The sequence below is a fragment of the Mesoplodon bidens genome (assembly GCF_964165515.1).
Source record: "Mesoplodon bidens genome assembly, chromosome: X".
Taxonomy (NCBI): domain Eukaryota; kingdom Metazoa; phylum Chordata; class Mammalia; order Artiodactyla; family Ziphiidae; genus Mesoplodon; species Mesoplodon bidens.
In genome coordinates, this window is record NC_138163.1 from 114403909 (window position 1) to 114426806 (window position 22898).

The following is a 22898-nucleotide window of genomic DNA, read 5'->3' on the forward strand; positions in this document are numbered from 1 at the left end:
ACCTCTTGCCCTTGTTTTTTTTTTTTTTTCCCCCAATGGCACCGTTAGCACTGTATTGTAATTATTTCATGTCTGTTTTTCCCATTAGATTATGATGCCTTAAGGGCAGTTCTGGCTTCTTTATCATCTTTTATTCCCAGGGCCTACCGCTGTACTGTAGTAGCAAATCAATAAATATTAAAGAATAAATGACCAACAAAGTAGAAGGAAATTATTATAATCTATGCTATAAATCATCTATCTATCTATCATCCATCTATCTAATCTATCCATCTACCTATGGAAATCTATTTCTGACTAGGGAGTCTGAATTCAAGCAGAAGTATCACATAAGATCTCTCTTACATGGCATTTTAAAATTATACAGTAAATTTCAATCACTGAGCAGTTCTTTTCTTTCTTACATACTATTAGGGAGAGTCTCTAATTTTAGAATAAAGAATGGTGATATAGTGGGGAAATGTCACTGAGTCCTGCATAGTATTGACAAAAAATTTTTAAATATGGATATAATATATATGAAAATAATACTGTTGAATTCTGAACACAAATTTTCAATTCTAAAATGTTGTCTAACAATAAAAATACTCTATTTATAGGACTCCAACTGTGAAACAGAAGACGCGGGTGACAGATTTTGGTACTCTGAGAAACTGATGATGCAACCCCATGTGGAATGGCAAGGACATCAGAAGAGGAGACAGAACTTTTAAATTTTTAATTGGAAGGGATAAAGGCAATTTCTCTTTCCCCAGTGGAAGTGCTAGAGTGGAATGGATAGAATGATTTAGGAAGAAGTACGGGGCAGCAAGTCTTCAAACAAAGACGAGGCAAGTGGCCATCTAGGTGTACGTGGTTAGTAGGGTTGGAGAGAAACCAGACTTACAGCCTTGTGCAAGCTACTGTAGATTAGAAGAGGCAGCAGCTACCACAGAATCGGATACAGAGGTTGGAAAGGAGTCGCAGCAGGGCAGGAGGAGGGGCAAAGTGCCTGTCTAAGGATTGTGACACTTGGGCAATAATGCCAGGCGATAGCAGCTGCTCAGTAGCAACACAAACAGAAAAGTCAGCCACCAGGGGCTCCTGCATGGTGTGGCAACACTGTTCTAAGGCTAAGGCCAAAGGCACTCTGCTTACTGCTGTAAGGTAGAATGCTATTTACTCTACAAAAGGGCTTCTAAGGTCAATCCCTCTTGGCACTGAGACAGGAACCAGAAGTAATATGGCAGTACAGGGGAGCTGGGAATAAAGTCATTAAAATAGTGGGAGTTCATTAAGAAAGGACTGTGAGTCAGGACACTGCTGGTACTGCACCCAGATTCCTTCCCCCCTTGACTTGTGTGCCCCTATGTCCCATCTTCTGTGTGCTTTGTTTTTGATGGCTCCCACCTGGGACATTTCTCAAAGCATTGCCTGCAGAGAGCTGGAAGTACCTTCGAGTTTATGCCCCATACCACCCCCTTAGCCAGTGACTGACTGATAGGGTAGTATGAAAGCCCAGCTTTCTCACCTTATAGGATGACAAACTCTTGAATTACAATGTAAGCTCCAGAGCTTGCTGTGGGATCAGACTGAGTGGGACTTCACCTGAAGTCATACCTTTGTTTGGCTTTGTCTATTCTGATCTCCCCTATTCCCTTTTCCAGTTTCTCTCAGGACCACTTCCTAAATAAATCAGTTGCACTTAAATCTTTATCTTAGGGTTTGCATTTAGGAAACTTCACTTCAGACAACTGATTTCATAGCCACTGAAAAGAGAGTTGCCTGTATCCCTTTACAATTCTAACATAGAATTAGGAATAAAGTACAATGGGAGCACAAGAAAATGACACCTAAGTCTTCCTTGGGAATCACAGAAGGCTTGACGGGAAAGGGAATGTTAAATCATAGTTTTGAAATATACAAAGGAGTTTCCCAGATGAGATGGGAAAGATATCTTTTGTCCTTAAATCTATCTATTTATCAGTGGTGAAAATAATATTAACTAATATCTATCTGTAGTGTGTTATTAAGTGCCTGGTGCTGCATTAAGAATATTATTTTTGGGCTTCCCTGGTGGCGCAGTGGTTGAGAGTCCGCCTGCCGATGCAGGGGACACGGGTTCGTGCCCCGGTCCGGGAAGATCCTACATGTCGCGGAGCGGCTGGGCCCGTGAGCCACGGCCGCTGAGCCTGCGCTCCGCAACGGGAGAGGCCACAACAGTGAGAGGCCTGTGTACCGCAAGAAAAAAAAAGAATATTACTTTTTAATCTTACTTACTAAAATGAACATATGGAGCATGTATAATCATGATGAGAATGTGGAATCCAAAAGGTCTAGTAATTTGTTCAAATCATATAACAAGTCATCATCAGACCTTGGACTTGAACACAGGTAATTTGACTTTAGGACTCACTTGAGTTTTGATCACTTTGCTATATTGCCTTCTTGGTAAACAACATTAAAATAAGAATTGTCTTCAATCTCATTTCCTCTACAGTGTCAAGGTTATGTTTTTCTTTTTCTTGCTGATCCATTTTAAACCCAGTCATGATGAAAATGTTTAATTCATATGTGGTTCTCTGTGTTAATATTTAGAATGTTATGGAAAGAAAAAAGGAAAATAAAAAATGACTGACTTTTAGGAGTCTGTCATTTGTAACAGAAGTAGAAAGAAGGTGTCCTTAAAGGTTTTAAAGGGAATCATATTTCAGGACAGGATCAATGGGAAAGACAGTTGTAAAGCTGGAGAGGGAGGACCTCTAAACTTGGAAAGCCAGAGTTCCTACACTTCAATATGATCTAAGATGATACTAGAGGCAGAATACTGACAGGTCAATACAAGTCTTGAAAGATTTCTCATTATTATTACTTTGAAATCTCACTCTTTTCTAGTCTTTCTCAATTATTTCATAGTAACAGCAATTAATCCCTATTTTTAAGCCAATTAAGCATAGATGAGAATATTATTTGGAATATCCTTCTCATCTTAGTTCTATATAGTTGGAGAAGCTTCATATTTATAGGCACCCCATTTCCCCTTCTTATTTATAAAGCCCAATTTGTCCCCTAACCTCTATCACCTTTTATTCCTTAACCCTGTGATGCTTTACTTTAGTTACCTGAAACTATATGTATTTTATTTTTTATTTCTGTGGTTATATCTGTCTTCCTCACTAGAATGGAAACTCAATAAGAATAGGGATTTTGTCTTGCTCATCACTATATCTCTAGCATCTTGAGAAGTGACTGGTATATATCAGGTACTCAATAAATATTTGTTGAATCAAAGAATTAATGAATAATGCCTGTGCTTAAAGATAATGCAAAGCACCAGGAAAAGAACTGCTATGCTTTCTTAAAACTTACCCTAAATCCTGAAACCATCCCATAGTAATGGTGGGTAGGGAAGCATTATGACATAATGGAGGGAGTAAAAGCTTTGCCCTCTTTTTTTTTTTCTTTTTTTTGCGGTACGCGGGCTTCTCACTGTTGTGGCCTCTCCTGTTGCAGAGCACAGGCTCTGGACGCGCAGGCTCAGCGGCCATGGCTCACGGGCCCAGCCGCTCTGCGGCATGTGGGATCTTCCCGGACCGGGGCACGAACCCGCGTCCCCTGCATCGGCAGGCGGACTCTCAACCACTGCGCCACCAGGGAAGCCCGCTTTGCCCTCTTTAACTGGTTGAAATCCTAAGTTAAAATCTTGGCATTCAAATTTATTAGCTATTTAGTTTTAAGGAGATTTTTAGCATTTCTGATCCTAAATGTTCTCACTTGTAAATGAGAATAAGAGTGACTGCCTCATAACCTATGTATAGCACAGAGTTGCCACTCATGAAATTTTAGTTCCCTCTTGTTATTTGAAGATGCAGAGCCAAACTTTTTGAAGAGAAGTTTACTTGCTAAGAATTTTGAAAAGTTGTCCAGGGGTTAGAATAACTGATTCATTAAATTAAAAATACAACAGGCTTTTAGAGAAATAAAAAAAAATGATTCCATAGTTACCAAGGTTACAGTTAGTCTGTTCTTAGTAAAATAGAATTTTCTCATGTTTGTCATATCTGTAAAAGTTTTCACATACCTTAAGGTATCAACGAAAGTCAAGGATCAAGTGTTTTATTATTGTTTTAATTTTTTGGTTTTATAATGAGCCAATAGCAAACAGCAAAAGCTAAAGATTATATTCTGGGGACTATCAGTGAGACATGATGTGCATCTTACCCATAATGACAGCAGGAAAGGTACTAATTTTGCTTCCATAAGGATCAGAATAAGTTTAATTTGGCTGCTTATTCTTAAAGCCTCTCTATGAAGGATGCAGTTCTACATAGAGTTGGGGCTCTGTCCTGTTGTAGCCTATTAATCATGTGATTACAGATGGGTATAGGCTATCGATGATGATGCCTTTGAAGACTGAAAATTAAGGAATGATCATGGTAGTGATGCTTTGGAGCTTAAACCAGGCCAAAACACTCTGAAAAATAGGACTTGGGATTGAACTGATGCCACGAGAAGCTGTGATAAATAGAAATGCAGACAGAGATAGGTTGGCAATATTTATCTTCAGTGACTTCTATGATAGTGGATTCTGAAATATGAGGTATATAAATGAAAAGAAACTAAATTTAAATTGGTATTTAACTAGTAATCAACATTTACTCTTATTTTTATAATGTAATTGAGGCTTATTTTAAAGAATATTTTTGTGCCATATATATCCAGAAAAGTGGTGACTTAATTATATTTAACTAAATAATAAGTTACCAAATGAACCTCAATAAACACAATCTTTAAATTTGGAAGATCTATATACACGATAAAATTTTGATAGGCTTAAATATATTCACCTCATCCTAAAGGGATTAGGCGATATAAGGTATGTTAAGTATTTGCTTTTGGAAACAAGTGATTCTTCCTGCTTATTTATTCCATTTTTATATGACCAAATATTTAATACTTACAGTGTGATGTCTGAGGGTGTTCATCATCTTTTCCTATTCATTCATTTGTTCATTCATTCATTCATCATTCAACAAAAATATGTGAGCCCCTATTATGTGTCAGGTTTTGTATGAAGCACTAGAGAGAGATTATAAGTACGATGTGGTCCCTGCCCTCCAGGAGCCCACATTCTAGGGGCAGAGACAGGCACCTAAGCAAGTGCACTTAAAGGCTGTGGTGTATTTGCATTGTGTCAACCTAGCCAAGTTAAAATTATGTTTCTCAGGATTTCCTTCTCTGCCCAGGTCCACATTAGTGTGGACTATATACATATTGTAGGAAACCCTAAACAAAATGAAAAGACAATCTACGGAATGGGAGAAAATATTTGCAAATGATGCAACTGACAAGGGATTAATTTCCACAATATACAAACAGCTCATACAACTCAATATCAAAAAAAAAAAATAAACAACCCAATCAAAAAATGGGCAGAAGACCTAAACAGACATTTCTCCAAGGAAGACATACAGATGGCCAATAGGCACATGAAAAGATGCTCAACATGGCTAATTATTAGAGAAATGCAAATCAAAACTACAATGAGGTATCACCTAACACTGGTCACAATGGCCATCATCAGAAACTCTACAAATAACAAATGCTGGAGGGGGTGTAGAGAAAAGGGAACCCTCCTACCATGTTGGTGGGAATATAAATTGGTGCAGCCACTTTGGAGAACAGTAAGAAGGGCCCTTAAAAAACCAAAACGAGAGTTACCATATGATCCAGCAGTCCAACCCCTGGGCATATATACGGAAAAGACGAAAACTCTAATAGGAGAGATATATGCACCCTAATGTTCATAGCAGTACTATCTACAATAGCCAAGACATGGAAGCAACCTGTGTCCATCAACAGATTAAAGGATAAAGAAGATGTGGTGTGTATATACACACACACACACACACACAGAGTGGAATATTACTCAGCCATAAAAATAATGAAATATTGTCATTTGCATCAACACGGGTGGACCTAGAGATTATCATACTAAGTAAAGTAAGTCAAACAGAGAAAGGCAAATATCATATGATATCACTTATATGTGGAATCTTAAAAAATGATACAAATGAACTTACAAAACAGAAATAGACACAGAAAACAAACTTGTGGTTACCAAACGGGAAAGGGGGGGAGGGGGAGGGATAAATAGGAGTTTGGGATGAACAGATACACACTACTATATATAAAATAGATAACCAGCAAGGACCTACTGTATAGCACAGGCAACTATAGTCAGTATCTTGTAATAGCCTCTGATGGAAAAGAATCTGAAAAAGAACTGAATCACTTTGCTGTACACCTGAAACACAACGTTGTAAAACGTTGTAAATCAACTATACTTCAGTTACAAAAAAATAGTACATGCCATCTAGAATTGTTATGATGCTCAAATAAAATAACATGGGCAAAAGAAGATACATATTGTGTGAGATTCAGAAGACAGAATTAAAGCAGCTGCCATCTTCATTTTTTGCTTTAAAGGTTGGTGTAGGACAGGAGCTCCGTTGCAGCTCCATTTAGCTTCTCTGTGAGCTCCCAGGATGGGTGTGGAGCCAGAGTTCTTAGAGAGCTTCTTCAACTTCTCTGACTCTTAGGCCAGAGGAATGTTTAGCTGCTTGATGATGAGCACCAGCTTCTCCTGCAGGACACCCCCAATGTCAAAGTTGGAATCTTGAGGCAGTGAGAAATCAACCTAGGTTCTAGTAAGTTCTCATTAGTTCAAGCTCAGTTTCGCAGATTCTACTTTATCCTTGCTTCCCCAATATCTTCTTTTTTGACTGATTTCTCTGCAGACTTCAATCTCCAGACGCAAAAATATACAGACTGTTTAATCTGCTCCTCCCCAAATCAGGGAAAGTATAATCCCTTTATGAAACCCCTTGTCTGTCTGTCTATCTGTCATCTATCTCTGCCCCCACCCTTCTCTCTTTCTCTCCCCCCTCCCCCTCCCTGCGGGTTCTTATCTTATTGAACACTGATAGAAACACAGGCATATATACTGAGTACTATAAGAAGAAAGGCGAGTGAATGAGTAATTTTTCCTGAAAGGGGAAGAATAGTAAGGGTAAGCGTAGGGAAAGATTTCACTAAGAAAAATATTTGAGCTGGGCTAGAAGGATGAATGGGAGTTTGTTAAGTGAAAAATAGGGAGAAATTTATTTCACCAGACAGGAAATGCCATGGGTAAAGACATGAAGTTGGGAATCATAGAGCTTACTAGGGTGATGATGAAATGATTATATTTGAGTATGGGGAGCTGGGAAGCAGGGGAAGAGATATAATATCAGAAAGAGACAGGGTACGAGCAGAAAAAAACCAAAGGGAACCCAAACTGTGAAGGACTATATAGTAGAGATATAGGGGAGGTATTAACAAAGTTCACTGAGAAAATGAAATAATCAGATCTCATACATATAAACTATTTAGTCAAATACACGAAACTTCTTAAGGAACATAAATTCTGTTTGCCTTCCTCACCACCCTTTACGTTCAATAAAGTCTCAATAAATATTTTATGATGATGTAACTCCTTATATTTACTTATTCAAATACCACCATCCATCCTCCTTCTCAATAAAAACGCTCTGAAAGGCAGAAAGTGATATTTAGATCCATACAGCAATCTGTCCATAATGGATACCTATTTGAAATAACTTCAAATATATAGGAAATGGCATAGAGCTGTGGTTCTCAAACTGTGCCAACGTGTCAAAGGGCAACACAGTAAACGTACAGGAACACCTTAGGATAGTTTAAAATTTCAAGGTAAACTCAGCGACACATGTGGGCTACCAGGTGGATTACAGTCATTTTGATGATGTCATATCTTTGCAAAGCTGGCACTCTGGTAGTTGTGATAAAAAGCAAGTGCTGTGCAAAAATCAATGTGTAACAGGAAATGAGGGAGGCAGTATCCAACTGGATTCCAAGGTTTGAGAAGTTGTACAGTGACCAACAGGCACATATATCCCATTGGTAAGTAACTGTGATTATTTAAAATTAATTTTTTCAATTTTTAAGTATTATAAAGTACAAATATAAATATTATTCCAAACAGCTACTAAGTTGTTAGGATATGAATACTTATTAAGTTCTTTGGGCCTAACTGCTTAGTAAACAGAACTATTAAGTTTTTTGGGGAGCGGGGGTTGGCTAGAGAGCCATGAAAAAATTACTGAGAAACTAAGGGCGCCATGAACCAAGAAAATTTAGGAACCTCTGTTAGAAAGACTACAAAACCGCAAAACGTGTGGTATAAGACAAAGTTGGGGCAAACATTTCAAACTGATCCTTGTAGGATTCAACATTTGGCCTAAAGTTGCTATTGTATTCCATAATTGCAGCATCTTACAGGAGCATGAATATTTCTCTGCTTGCCTAGCTTTTGATAGTAACTCTAGCTGTGAGCTCCTTATGTCACATTTTCCTTGGAGCAGAAGCCATGTGGAGAAAGAATACAGAGGATTTCAACAATTCAATGCACCAAATTTCTACAATGGCAAAGTGAAGTGCATTACCCAAAAACTGCAAGTAACTAAAGCAGCTGCTTGATTTTCCATCTGATGCAAGTGGAAATGTTTAAGGTAGTTTCTACTCTTCTGCATGGCCATTTCCTACATCAACAAATAGTTATTACATTTACAGTCTTTTGCTTTCTTGTAAGCATGAACCTTTTATCCATCATGATTGGAATTCCAGATATCTGTTATTTTCAATGATATTATTGGTTTCTAGATGAGTAGTGATTCTCATTGGCATTAGTTTTCTTCTGTCTGCATTTCTTAATTGTGTTCACTCGAAGGGGGTGAAGGGACGCTGTTCATTTTTAATGATATCCAGCTATAATAAAAAGTGAATACCTATTTGCTTACTATGTGCCAGGCACTTTTCTAAGTATTTTATAAACATAGGCATTTAATCTTTATTGCAACACTGTGGTATGGGTATTATTTTTATCCCTGTTTTATGGATGAGGAAACTGAGGCACAGAAAATTTATGGAATTTTACCAAGGTGACTCATCTAGTAGATGATAGAATCACTTTCATCTCACAGTTGACTACTGCCTGGACCACCATCTTAGAAGCAGTTTCATCTCACAGTTGACTGATGCCTGGACCACCATCTTAACCATTGTGCTAAACTGATTTTCTGCTGTGCCAGAATTTGGTAATCACTGTTTGGTAATCATTTTAGGAAAGTCATGCTGTTTAAGTCTCACAATAGTCCAGAGGTTCAGAGATGCAAAGTAATGTCTCAAAAGCTCCAGGGATAGCTAAATGGTGGAATCAAAGTTCTGTCTCTCAATTCTGTGCCCTTTTGGCTATATCAACGGTTTCTGAAATGAGGTGAATTAAGCCTAACCATAAGAAATTGCCAATATTTGTTCATTTTTACTTCAAAATCACAAACTCATATGGTTCAGCTTTCAACAATATGATCCATGGAGATCAGCAGAAAATATTAGAAATCCTATTCATGTCTATTTTTAATTTAAAATGAAGAGTAAATTCAGTTTTATGAAGTTTTAATTTTTTTATTGATAACGTGCCCTCCTCACATGTCAGAGTATCCTGCCCACAGTCAGTGAGGTCCTTGAGGGATGAGTTGTAGTTCTACATTGCAGAAAAATGGAGAGAGGCAATGACATTACTTTGTTTTCTTTCTACATATTGTGCGTTTTAATGATGTATGCAACTTTCCATGTTATTGTATATTACCAATATGATTAATTATCTAAACTATGACCTTTAAATAACAAAAATGGTTACAATACTTTGTAGTGAGGTGGAAAATGACCGTGAAAATTACTAATTACTGTTTCAGAAATATGGAGAGGCTAGGTTATTCAGACCATCCTCTTAATGAAAACAAACTAAAGACATCAAAGTGTTGTTAAGAGAATACATTATGGGACAAAAATCTAAGGGGACATAGGAATCCAGAGAGACAAGCACAATACTGAATTTTCTTTTATTCTAGGCATTTGTCAGTACCAGCTAACCTGAGCTTTTCTTTTAATGACTCAATAGGGAAAAGCAGGTAGAAACCACAAAATTTGGTGCCCATCTTAGTTGGGAATTATAGTAGACATTCTTTCTATATTGAACTGGGACCATTTTACTCAGGGTAAGAGTAGGTCTGTTTCCCTCATACCAACACCACAAGTGTTGACATATTTTTCCCCCTTCAGTATTTTAAGGACATGAATCCACTATCTTCTGGCTTGTGCTTTTTAATGAGCAGTCAGCTGTCATTTATATCTTTATTCATCTGTACTTTTTCTCTGGCTGCTTTCAAGATCTTACCTTGATTTCTAATTTTGAACAATTTGACTATGAAGTGCATTGGTGTTTAATATTTCTCGTCCCTCAGAGGAATGGATAAAAAAGATGTGGTACATATATACAATGGAATATTACTCAGCCATAAAAAGAAACGAAATAGTGCCATTTGCAGAGACGTGGATGGACCTGGAGATTGTCATACAGAGTGAAGTAAGTCAGAGAAAAACAAATATTGTATAATATCACTTATATGTGGGATCTAGAAAAATGGTACAGATGAACTTATTTGCAAAGCAGAAATAGAGACAGATGTGGAAAACAAACTTATGGTTACCAAGGGGGGAAGGGGCAGTGGGATGAATTGGGAGATTGGGATTGACATATATACACTACTATGTATAAAACAGATAACTAATGAAAACCTATTGTATAGCACAGGGAACTCTACTCAATGCTCTGTGGTGACCTAAATGGGAAGGAAATCTAAAAGAGTGGATATATGTATATGTATAACTGTTTCACTTTGCTGTACAGCAGAAACGAACACAACATTGTAAAGCAACTATACTCCAATAAAAATTAATTAAAAAAATATTTCTCATCCCTCAGGTGCACTGAGGTTTTTTCTTTTTAGCATTTTTTAAAATTTATTTTATTTATTTATTTTTGGCTGCGTTGGGTCTTTGTTGCTGCGTGCAGGCTTTCTCTAGTTGTGGCGAGCAGGGGCTACTCTTGGTTGTGGTGCATGGGCTTCTCATTGTGGTGGCCTCTCTTGTTGCAGAGCATGGGCTCTAGGCGCTCAGGCTTCAGTAGTTGCAGCAATGTGGGCTCACTGGTTGTGGCTCGCAGGCTCTAGAGCACAGGCTCAGTAGTTGCGGTGCATGGGCTTAGTTGCTCCACGGCATGTGGGATCTTCTCAGACCAGGGCTCAAACCCATGTCCCCTGCATTGGCAGGCGGATTCTTAACCACTGCACCACCAGGGATGCCCCTATAGTTTTTTTTTTTTAAATCAAATTTGGAAGAATTTTGTCCATTAGTTTTTAAAATGTTTCTTCCATCCACTTCTCTCTCCTTTGTGGACTCCAATTACACATATATTTGGCCTCTTGTAGTTGTCCATAGCTCACTGATGCTCTATTTATTTTTTTTTCAGTCATTTTCCTGTGTTTAGTTTTGGAGTTTCTACTGCTTAGTCTTCAAGATCACTGATCTTTTCTCCTGCATCGAGTACCTAATCTGCTGTTAATTCCATCTAATGTATTTTTCATCAAAAATCATTTTTTAAATCTCTAGATGTTCAATTTTAGAGTTTTAAAATATATTCCATTTCTCTCCTTAACATGCTAATGCTCTGCTCTACCTTCTTAAACATATGAAATATAGTTATCATAATCATTTTAAATGTCCTTGTCTACTAATTCTATCATCAGTGTCATTTCTGTTTCTGTTTCCATTGGTTGATTTTTCTCATTATGAGTCACATTTCTCTGATTCTTAGCATGACTAATCATTTTTTATTGGATACACACATTGTGATTTTACCTTCTTGTGAGCTGGAAGAAGGTATATATTCTTGAGGTTTGTCTGGAGCATAGTTAAATTATGTCAAAAGGGTTTTATTCTGTTAAGTTTTATTTTAAAGCTTTGTTAGGTAAAACCAGAAAAATGTTTATTCTGGGGTTAATATTTCCCTGCTAATAAGGTACTAAGTTATCTTGAATACTCTACCTGATGCCTTAGGAATAATAAAGTTTTTCCACTGTTCTGGTGGGCACATGAACTATTCCAGGCACTGATGGCTCCTTCCCTGGCCTTGGCTATTTCCTCACACACATATGCTCACCAGTGTTCAGATAAAGACTGGAGGAGAACCCTCTGTGGGACTCTGGAGCTCTCTCTTTAGTACTTATCTCCTCTCTGTTTCTCTACCCAGCAAACTCTAACCACCTTTACCTTCCTGGATTTTAAACTCTGTCTCCTCAACTAAGAGAGAACAGAGGTTCTGTTTGGGTTCTCCCTCTCTGCACTATGGCCTTGAAACTTTCTCTAGGCAGTGAGTTTGGACTATCTCATTTATTTCCCTTCCCTCAGAGATCACTTTGCTGTGCTGCCTGTCATACAATGTCTGAAAACTGTTGTTTGATATATTTTGTTCAGTAATTTAGTTGTTTAAGTTGGGAGGGTAAATTGGCCATAAACATAAGCTTGAATATGCTTATTATATTTTCTAAAAACTCATAACTGTGAAAATATCAACAAGGAACAGATATCTATATAAAAAAACCTAGCAGGTTATAGATAATAATCAAGTATGATTCCTAGAAAAGAAAAATAATATAACCAAGTTTAAGATCTTCGTGAACAAGTTTACCAGCAGACATGACTGAAGAGAAAATTAGTAAACTGTCGATAATTTAGAAGAAATTATAGATGCAGTATCCATTTGCAGAACAGTTTCTATTTAGGTGTAAAATGTGAAAAAAGAAGGGCATGCAAGGTTGTGTGTGAAGGTTTAACATACATTTAATTACAATGTCAAGAAGAGAGAAGGAAAAGAATGTGGCATAGGCAATATATGAAGATTTAAATACTGAAAAAATTCCAGAACAGAATGAAGACATCATTCTACAGACTTAAGACTGATGAACTTCTCAAGGGATAAACACTAGAAGAATCCACAATTAGACACATCCGAGTAGAAGTGCATAACTATAAAGACAAAGGGGAAATATTAAGAGCAACATATTAAAAGGAACATCAAGTATGTAACAGTTAGAATGACTTCTACAGCAAAAACACAGAAAACAGAGATAGTAGAATGATATTTTCAGTGTGTTAAGAGAAAATAACTGCTAACCTAGAATTGTATCCAGGGAAAATAACTTTTAAGAGTGAGGTTAAAGTAAAGGCATTTTCAAATTAAAACAAACAAATAAATAAATAAACATGGGAGAGTTTACCAACAGCAGATCCTAATTTCCCAGAAAAATTCTAAGAAAATTACTTCAGAGAGAAGAAATATAACATTGGACAGAAGTTCTTAGATACAAAAATAATGAAAACTGCAAAAAGTGGTAAATGTGTGGTTAAATAATGAATAGTGACTAAATAAAGTCATAATAATTATGTCTGTGTCTCATACAATTACAAATTAGAACTAAAATATAGGCAAATAACAACGTTAGTAAGGGTGTTAGTGGAATTAAGTTGTTTTAGAGTACTCAAATTTTCTAGGAGGAAGGTAAAAGCAATGATATATTTTATAATTTGATGCATTTGGCATATTATTGTCATTTCTAGGGTAACTAACAAATAACAGAACAGAAACACACTGTATAATTTTCAAGTGAGTTTATGAAAAGTAAGGAAAAATAAAGATATTAACGCACATACCCCCAAAAGAGAAGAGAGAAACATAAATGAAAAATAGGTGGGAAAGATATAAGGTACAAAAAATGTAGGTATATCCAATCCCATCTATCAAAAATTACATTGAATTAGATATACTAGCTGCACCACTTAAAAGGCAAAGATTTTCAGACTGGTAAAATAATTAAACCCAACTATATGTTGTTTTTAATAAATTCATCTAAACATAAGTTTCCAAAAGGTTGAAAACAAAATAATAAAAAATAAATTAGCATGCAAATACCAAATTCAAGAAAGCCTAATACCTGTATTAACAGACTTATTTGATACTTATTTTTATTAGTAGTATTTTTTATTTTTTTGGCCGCAGCACGCAGCATGTGGGATCTTAGTTCCCAGACCAGGGATTGAACCTGCGCCCCCTGCAGTGGAAGCACTGGAAGTGTGGTGTCTTAACCACTGGACCACCACAGAAGTCTCTGAAATAGACTTTTAAAGAAAAGTTATATTCCATTACGGGTCACATCATTATAATAAATGATGTATTTATGACAAAATTATAAAAATAATTTTGTATACACTTAATGATATAGGTTCAAAACATATAAAGCAAAAATCAACAGGAGAGAGAAAATAAGCAAAAATACAATCATAGTGAAAAATTTCAAAATGCATTAGTCAAAAACTGATAAAACAAAGAGAAACGCCAAGAATATAGAGTTAATTATGCTTAACAAATTTTAACTAATGGAAATATATAGTACTTCTACCCAATAGTTGAAGAGCATTCATTCTTTTCAAACACAAATAAAACATTTTTGAAAAATTGACCATTTTGTGCCATAATTTTTTCTATCAGTTTCAAAGGTTTGACAAACCACACAGAGCATGCAATTAAACAAGATCTTTAACAACAGTGATGACAACAAAACTAATATACTCCCATATGTTCTATTTATTTATTTATTTATTATTTAACATCCTTATTGGAGTATAATTGCTTTACAATGGCATGTTAGTTTCTGCTTTATAACAAAGTTTATCAGCTATACATATAAATATATCCCCATATCCCCTCCCTCTTGCATCTCCCTCCCTCCCACCCTCCCTATCCCACCCATCTAGGTGGTCATAAAGCACTGAGCTGATCTCCCTGTGCTATGTGGCTGCTTCCCACTAGCTATCTATTTTACATTTGGTAGTCTCCCACATGTTCTAAATCCACTAATCCAAGAAGAAAATTGTAACAGAATTTAGAAAATATTTTCAGGTAATAATTAATCGTTTAAACCAAAACAGGTAAGATGAAGCTGAAGAATACTTAGATGGGAAGTTATAGTTTTAAATGTGTATATTACAAAAGAAGGTAATTAATGAACTAGACATATATCCAAAGAAGTTAGAACAGCAAAATAAACTCAGAGGAAGCATGAAAAAAGGAGAAGAGAAGAAAATGATGGAACAGAAAATACACGTACAACATGGTATCAATGAAATCAAAGGTTGGTTCTTAAACCTCTGGAAAGCTTGACCAAGGAAACAAGAGATCAGGCAAAAATAAACAATATCTATCTAAATCACACATTATATCTTCCAGATAAAGGCAACAATATTAACAATATGTGAGAAAATAACTATTTTTCCAGGAAAAAGCATGCTACGGAGAGCTCATTTTGAAAATGAATATTTGGAAAATTTTCCTGTGATATGTGTGTGTGGGGGTTACAATTATGTCACCTATAAAAAATCCTCATACCTTCATGCTTAAAAATTTTTCAGCAGAAACTATGACTAATCGGTAGACAGAATTAAGAACAGTATTATGGTCAATAAGTGGAAACTAATATCTTGCTTTCATAAGCACAACCAGTGATCTCATTTAGGTTTCAATAACTTTGTGAAATATATTTTTCTACTCACTAGATGGCAATGCCATCTCCCCCTTTCTCTCCATTATGACAACCAAAAATGTTCCCAGCTATCGCTGGATGTCCCCTGGGGACAAAATCACCCCAGGCTGAGAACCACTGAGCTACAATAATGTTGATTTCAGCACTGTTTCTAAAAACTAAAAAATTAAAAATAATATAAACATTCCCAAGTAGGAGTGGATTAACAAATTATTACAAATTCACAAAGTGGCAGACTATTCAATCTTTAAAAAACTAAGTTATAGAAAAATATGCAGTGATAAGGAAGACCTTTCCCATATGTTGTTAAGGGAAGTTGTTACATTACAAAACATTATTTTTTATAATGTGTGTGTGCGTACTGACAAAAAAACAACAACACTTAATGGGCAAATGTAAACAGTACTTTAGGTGTAACTAAACTCCATAAACTCTGTGAACTCTGTAAACTCTTTAGGTGACGAAGTCAAAACTATTTTTCTTTGCTTTGTTTGTCTACATTTTAAAACATTCTGCAGTAACAGTGCATTACTTTTATAGTAAGAACACAAACAATATGTTTTTGTTATTGCCTTTTAAAACTATAACTTGAAAAAGAATTTCCCAAAGATATGACAAAAGAAAGAGCTACTTTGAGGTAGGATATCAATTTGTACTTCCAATCGAATCATATTAACAAGATAGCTGCTCACAATACCTAATCATAAACTGATCTTATTTGGAGATGATATTCTGGAAGGTATGGGCTGAAGTCTTAGTGAAGCACAGCACGTTAAGCAGGTTGCCTGCCTCTCTGCTTTCCTGACTTCCTGCCCGTGTTCCCTTCCTTCCTTCTCTCCTTCCTTTTTTTAAAAGAAAAAACTGTCCAATACCTTGTTTCTTTTACATTCTCTTCTTATCATTTCTAATAATGTAAAGCACTAAAGAGCCTCATTCATTGGGGTTTTGTTCTCCCAACAGCCAGAAGTGAAAAGGTTAGCAAATTGAGAACTTAAAAAATTATGGGTAGGTCCATTTTACCTTGAACCTGAACACCTGTGAAGAGTACATACGTATACCTAGAACAAGACCACACCTAACATGGGATGTGAATCACATAATGTCCAAGCTAATATCATTTATAGCAACCTTGCTTCCTTGGTTGAAATTCTGTTTTTTTTCCTGCCTTTCAGACATTTTGCAAAAATTCATTCATACATTTCCTTTTCTAAATTTTACAGCCAGATCATAAGAGCAGAATCTACTTTTCAACCTTGATTTTATTTAGCAATGACTGGATCCATGTTTCTTTCAAATACTCACAATCACTGCTAACTGCATTCTGAGAGCCCTGGTGGGTCTGACTATTTAATCATCTTGATTTCTCAGGTGGTCATCTTCTTAGCCTTTATTTGCCATAACTTCCTCAAGGTCTGCTTGAATAGCACCAGTTCTAATAGCCCCTCAAGATGACTATGTGCTATTTAATTATGAATTGAAAAATTGAGCCTGTTAGCATGAAGTAAAAGAGCAACAATTCCCTCACCTGTATCTCCAAGGGACACACAAATCTTTAAATGTTATGTGGGAGGCCTCCACATAAAGGCAATATATACTGCTTCTAAAATCACAGCTACCCCCAAAGACATTTAAATCAAACTGCACTAACATCTGGTTTTCTATAAATCAAAATCTTAGATGCTATGTTTAAAGGACCATTTGCCTTTTAAAAGGAGAACCTTAATGAAGGAAATAGAGTAAATTTAAAAATTGCAGGCTTCATCTGGATACATTCCCCTGATAACCTCCCCATACATTTATTCTCATGACATATCTTTTCAGCCCAGGAGATGCTAACCTGTTTTGGATAACTTGTAAATCTCTTTCCTTTGGAGCACGGACAAGATGACTCTCTTGTATTTAGCAAAAGGATATAGATCTTGGATTGAACTGGGGTAGACTTACTTTACCTTCATCAGCAACGTGCAAGCTTACTTCATTGCTGAAATATCATCAGTGTCCACAGTAACAAGCTTCCCCAGTCTTCAAATTGATCATTTAACAAAGTCAAAAAATTTAAAAAGAAACAACAAAACTTTTGCCTATGATAGACTCAGACTATGTGGTATGATTATTATTGAAATTTACTTCAACAGACTCAACTTTATTCTCTGCTTACTTTTTTTTTTTTTTTTTTGCGGTACGCGGGCCTCTCACTTTTGTGGCCTCTCTCAGCGTGGAGCACAGGCTCCGGACGCGCAGGCGCAGCGGCCATGGCTCACGGGCCCAGCCGCTCCGTGGCATGTGGGATCTTGCCGGACCAAGGCACGAACCTGCGTCCCCTGCATCGGCAGGCAGACTCTCAACCACTGCGCCACCAGGGAAGCTCAGCACGGCACATTTTGATACTGCCTTTGATGCTGGCGGCAAGTTAAAGAACAGATGGGTAAGAGAGGATAAGGCACCCACTTTGACAGTGTTATTCCAGGCAGAGACATCTAATAAGTGACAATACAAATGCACACAGCAGCCTTGGAGCTAATTCTTGCCCTAGTATAAAACCACTTCACAAATACATTTGAAGATTGTTTAACTTCTCGCTCCATTTTTCTCTTCTTTGGTTCATTTCATTTTTATAGTAAAACAGAATTGGGGGACTGAAGACAAAGGAAAATGAACAGGAGGAAATGGCATCATAGGTTACAGTATGTACATTACTCTCTTTGAACTCACTTCTCACAACTGGATGGCTTGCTAAACAGTGATTTCCAAAATTAACTGCATACACATCATCTGGGGATCTTGGTAAAACACATATTCTGATTCTACAAGTCTGGAGGGGGCCTGAGATTCTGCATTCCTAGTAAGCTCCCAAGTGCTTCTGTATCTGCTGCTGGCCTGGGGACCAACCGCCCTTCAAATAGCAAAGCTGTAAAGGACTTTAACCCATTAGAATCTGAATCCTATCTAATGTCAAACCATTCAGTAAAGGCATCTCCCCGCTGTACTGAAAATAAAAGAACAAAATCATAGGCTGAATAAATTTCAAATCAAGGCACATTTAAGAAGTATGCTCTCTGCTTTCATTCACAACTCATTTAATCTTAATAGAAACTTCGAGGGCTAGGGAATAGTACCCCCATTTCCTGGGTGAAGAGACTAAGGAACAGAAGTGTTAAGGAGTTTGCCCAAAGTCACGTGCCTGGAAAGTGATGGAACAACATTTTGCACTGAGCCTGTTTCCTGTCTTCTCATCCAGCTGCTTTGTACAGCATTTTATATGAGTAAAAAGGCTTTTATACGCATGAACACATTTGATCCTCACGATATATGTATGCCCTGTGAGAAAAGTACGATAGACCTTATTATCCTTGTTTTGTAGATGGGGAAAGTAAGGCAGGAAAGATTAAACAGCATGGCAAGGTCCCCCGGCTAATTAGCAACAAAATTAGAGCTGTCACTGAGTCCTTCTGATCCCCAATCTTCTTTTCTATTTTATCATTATCATGCTACTCAAGAGTAATGAATTTGTAAACTAGAATGAAACAACAACAACTAGGAATATGCTTCAGAAATTTCCAATAGGAAAAATTAGCATCGTTTAAAAACTAAACCTATTAAAATAACTTTGAAATAGGGGATATGAGCATTCAGCTTTCATTTCACTTTTAAAGCTCTCAAAACATACATTTCCAATGTTTCCTAAATCTGTGGTGATATCCCAGGTGGGAGGGTAATGAGGGGGTACAGATCATATCCCTTAGAGATTAAACCTTGATCACTTTTGTAATTACCTTATCTTCACTCTCATACTTTATACTAAAATATGAATTACTTTTCTTGATTTTAAAGGTCTATCCTAGGTTGCTGAAAGTAAAACCCATTTCAAGGGAATCTGCTTCATTTCTCTTAAACAAAAATAATATCCATTTTACTCCAGAGATATTTTAATCCCTATATTTTCAATTTTTCTCTCAACTGGTTCTTGGCGAGCAGTATTTAAACATAAGCATCTTCTTCCCATAGTAAAATAAAAGACTCTCCTTTTAAACCAACATGTTGCTACATATACCACCTATTTCTCTCCAATTCTCCAGAGACAAACACGTTTAAAGACCTGTCTATCTACACTTATCTCCCCTTCTCTATTATACTACTCAACCCACTAGAGTTCAGAATCTGCCCTCATCGCACTATTGAAACCACTATCCCTAAGGTGATCAATAACTACATATTAGTTAACGCCATGGGCCCACTTGACTTTCCAGTAGCATTTGATGAGTTTACTGTTCCTTTTCTTTGTAAAATGCTATTTCCCCCTTGGCATGTGAAGCTAAGGCTTGTAAAGCTGAGTTTCTTCTAACTTTCATGCTTATTTTTCCTCAGCTTCCACTGTAGATCCCTTTCTCTATGTCTAGTCCTCATTAATTCAACAGGTATTTATTGAGCCATACTCTGTTCTTTGTATTATGCTAGGTGCTGGGACTAAAATTGTAATTAAAATCTATATTGTCTCTACTCTCCTGGAACTTACATTCTAACAGGGAACAGGCCAAATGAGTCAAGAAGTCAGGAAAGGCTCCAAGAGAATGTTGGTTTAACTGAAATCTAAAGAGTCGAGGAGGCAGTTCTAGCTTTTCCTCATCATGCCAAACTTCCATTTTAATTTAATCAGGAGGCAGCTTTGCTTTAGTAGGAAAAAACAGGTAATATGAAATCATGTAGATGTTACTTTTAATAGCACTTCTTTCTCATACAAGTTTTGTGCACCTGAGAACGTTAGTTATTCCGGGCTTGAGTTCCCTTACTATTTTTCTCATACTCAACTCTTAGACTGCACAGTGTAGTTACTAAGGGCACAGCCTCCAGGATCAGTCCGCCTCTAAGAGCTGTGTAAATTTAGAGTAAGTTAAAGTCTCTGAGCCTCAGGGCAATATTCTAGAAATGTAGGATAAGAACAGTCTGTATTTCATGTGATGTTCTGTGGCTTAAATGAAATTAATTCATTTAATGCTTTTATTTATTTATTTATTTATTTATTTATTTATTTGTGGTACACGGGCCTCTCACTGTTGTGGCCTCTCCTGTTGTGGAGCACAGGCTCCGGACGCGCAGACTCAGCGGCCATGGCTCCCGGGCCCAGCCGCTCCGCGGCATGTGGGATCTTCCCGGCCCGGGGCACGAACCCGCGTCCCCTGCATCGGCAGGCGGGCTCTCAACCACTGCGCCACCAGGGAAGCCCTCATTTAATGCTTTTAACTGAGCTCCTGGCACCCACTGAACAAGATATAAATATTAGTTAGTATTATTGAAAGGTTTTTATACTCAATAAATGAAATTATATTAGTTTCATTCCCCAGTTTTCACTCATTTATCCCAGAATATGTAGAAGAGATATTCCCATTACAGTTTCTCATGTTACTTTCATTTCATTTCAATTCTTCCACTTATTCCAGAACTTGGAAATCTTGTGCTTTTCATTCACCTTTATATCCCCAATGCCTGGTACAAAACCTCGTGCACAGTGGGCACCAAACACATATTAAATGTAATTGTTCCATTATCCTATTTGGTACTTTTTGAGTAGCTCTGCTGACATACATCAGCTGTTATTATTCTAGTATTTCTATTTGTAACTTTCATGAGGATTGGTATATATTCACAGTTTGTTAATTCTCCACCATCTCTAGAGAACTCTACCAAAATGATGGTAAATAAATATTGATGACTAAAAAACGAGTGAGTAGGAATTCATGAGGCAATGAGAAAAGGAAAGCACATTCTATGAGTCGGGAATGGAGGCAGAAAGACCTTGTGTCATGAGGAGCAAGGGTCATAGGTTTAGGATGGAAAGGTTGGTAGAGACACATGAAGGATTTTGCTTTCTCCTATAGGAAGCACTGAAATGTTTTAAGCAGTAGAGGGATGTGATCAGATCTGTATTTCTGATAGACATGGAAGATCACTCTGGCTATAATATAGTGAAAAACTGGAGGATACAATAGCGGATCACGGCAGATCTCTCAGAGGCAATTGCAGTGGTCTAGTCTATAGATGATGATTGTTTCATGTAGGCCAATAGCAGCAGACTTAGAGAACAAAGTGTTGGATTAGGTAAGAGGAATGAGGAAGAGGAAGATTTCAAAAATGGCCCATGGGATAAATTATCCTTGAATTATTTGTGTGGGAATAGGTTAGGGGGTTCTAGACACTTTCAGAGACAAATGGTAGTGTAGGAAAATGGACACTATTTCCATTATAAGGGAAAAGGACAAAGAATAGTTGAGGATACTGGTAAATTTGTAAGTTTGGATGCAGGAAGGTAAATGTGTTCCCATCTGTAATTTCTATATTTAACATGAAGAGGGAGGTAAATTTAACTCCTGGCATTGAAGAAGATCATGGTGAGGTGGTAAGTTTAGTAAAGTGGAAAAAGTTGGAAATTACATTTGAAAATAAGGATGCACAGGGCTTCCCTGGTGGCGCAGTGGTTAAGAGTCCACCTGCCGATGCAGGGGACACGGGTTCATGCCCCGGTCCGGGAAGATCCCACATGTTGCGGAGCGGCTGGGCCCGTGAGCCATGGCCGCTGAGCCTGCGCGTCCGGAGCCTGTGCTCCGCAACGGGAGAGGCCACAACAGTGAGAGGCCCGCGTACCACAAAAAAAAAAAAAAAGAAAAGAAAAGAAGGATGCACAAACTTAGAAAAATTCCTGGCCAATGGGTTTCTGATTCCAAAGATGAAAGTAAATTCTTCATCAATGAAAAGCCTTCTTGTATCATGCAGAAAACCATCACTCTCTCCAGTCTTTTGAAAACTCTAACTGGATTTTAGGACAAACATTGGGGTAAAGGAAAATATGATAACATTTTTCTTTCTCTGCTATACTGAGACTGGCATCTAGGGAAGAATGGCACACACATACCAAACATTAAAATATTTATGTTGATTCAGTGCTATGGGACCACATAAACAGAAGTTATAAAATGTTTGCTCAAAATGAATTTTCCTAGGAAGGCAGTTGAGCACTGACAGAAGTTAAGGAGATGAGATCTGGCAGAAATTCACAAACATCTCCTTAATAATGAAGGGTAAGGTTTGAAGGTGAGGGTGAGCTCTGGTAATGATTTTTGCTGCTGAGTTCAATAGCAGTCAAAATGTTCATAGTCAAATCCCGGAAGTCACTCAGTGAAAAAAGCATCAGGGACGGGGTTAGGTGTGACCACATTGGTTATTTAGCACAGGGGCACGGATATTTGCCGTAGAAAGCTGGGGGCTCTCATAAATCATCACACACAGAGAAAAATCTATATAGGGACAACATTCCTCACAACTCTTTTTCTTCTTACTTCTCTCTGGCTGACA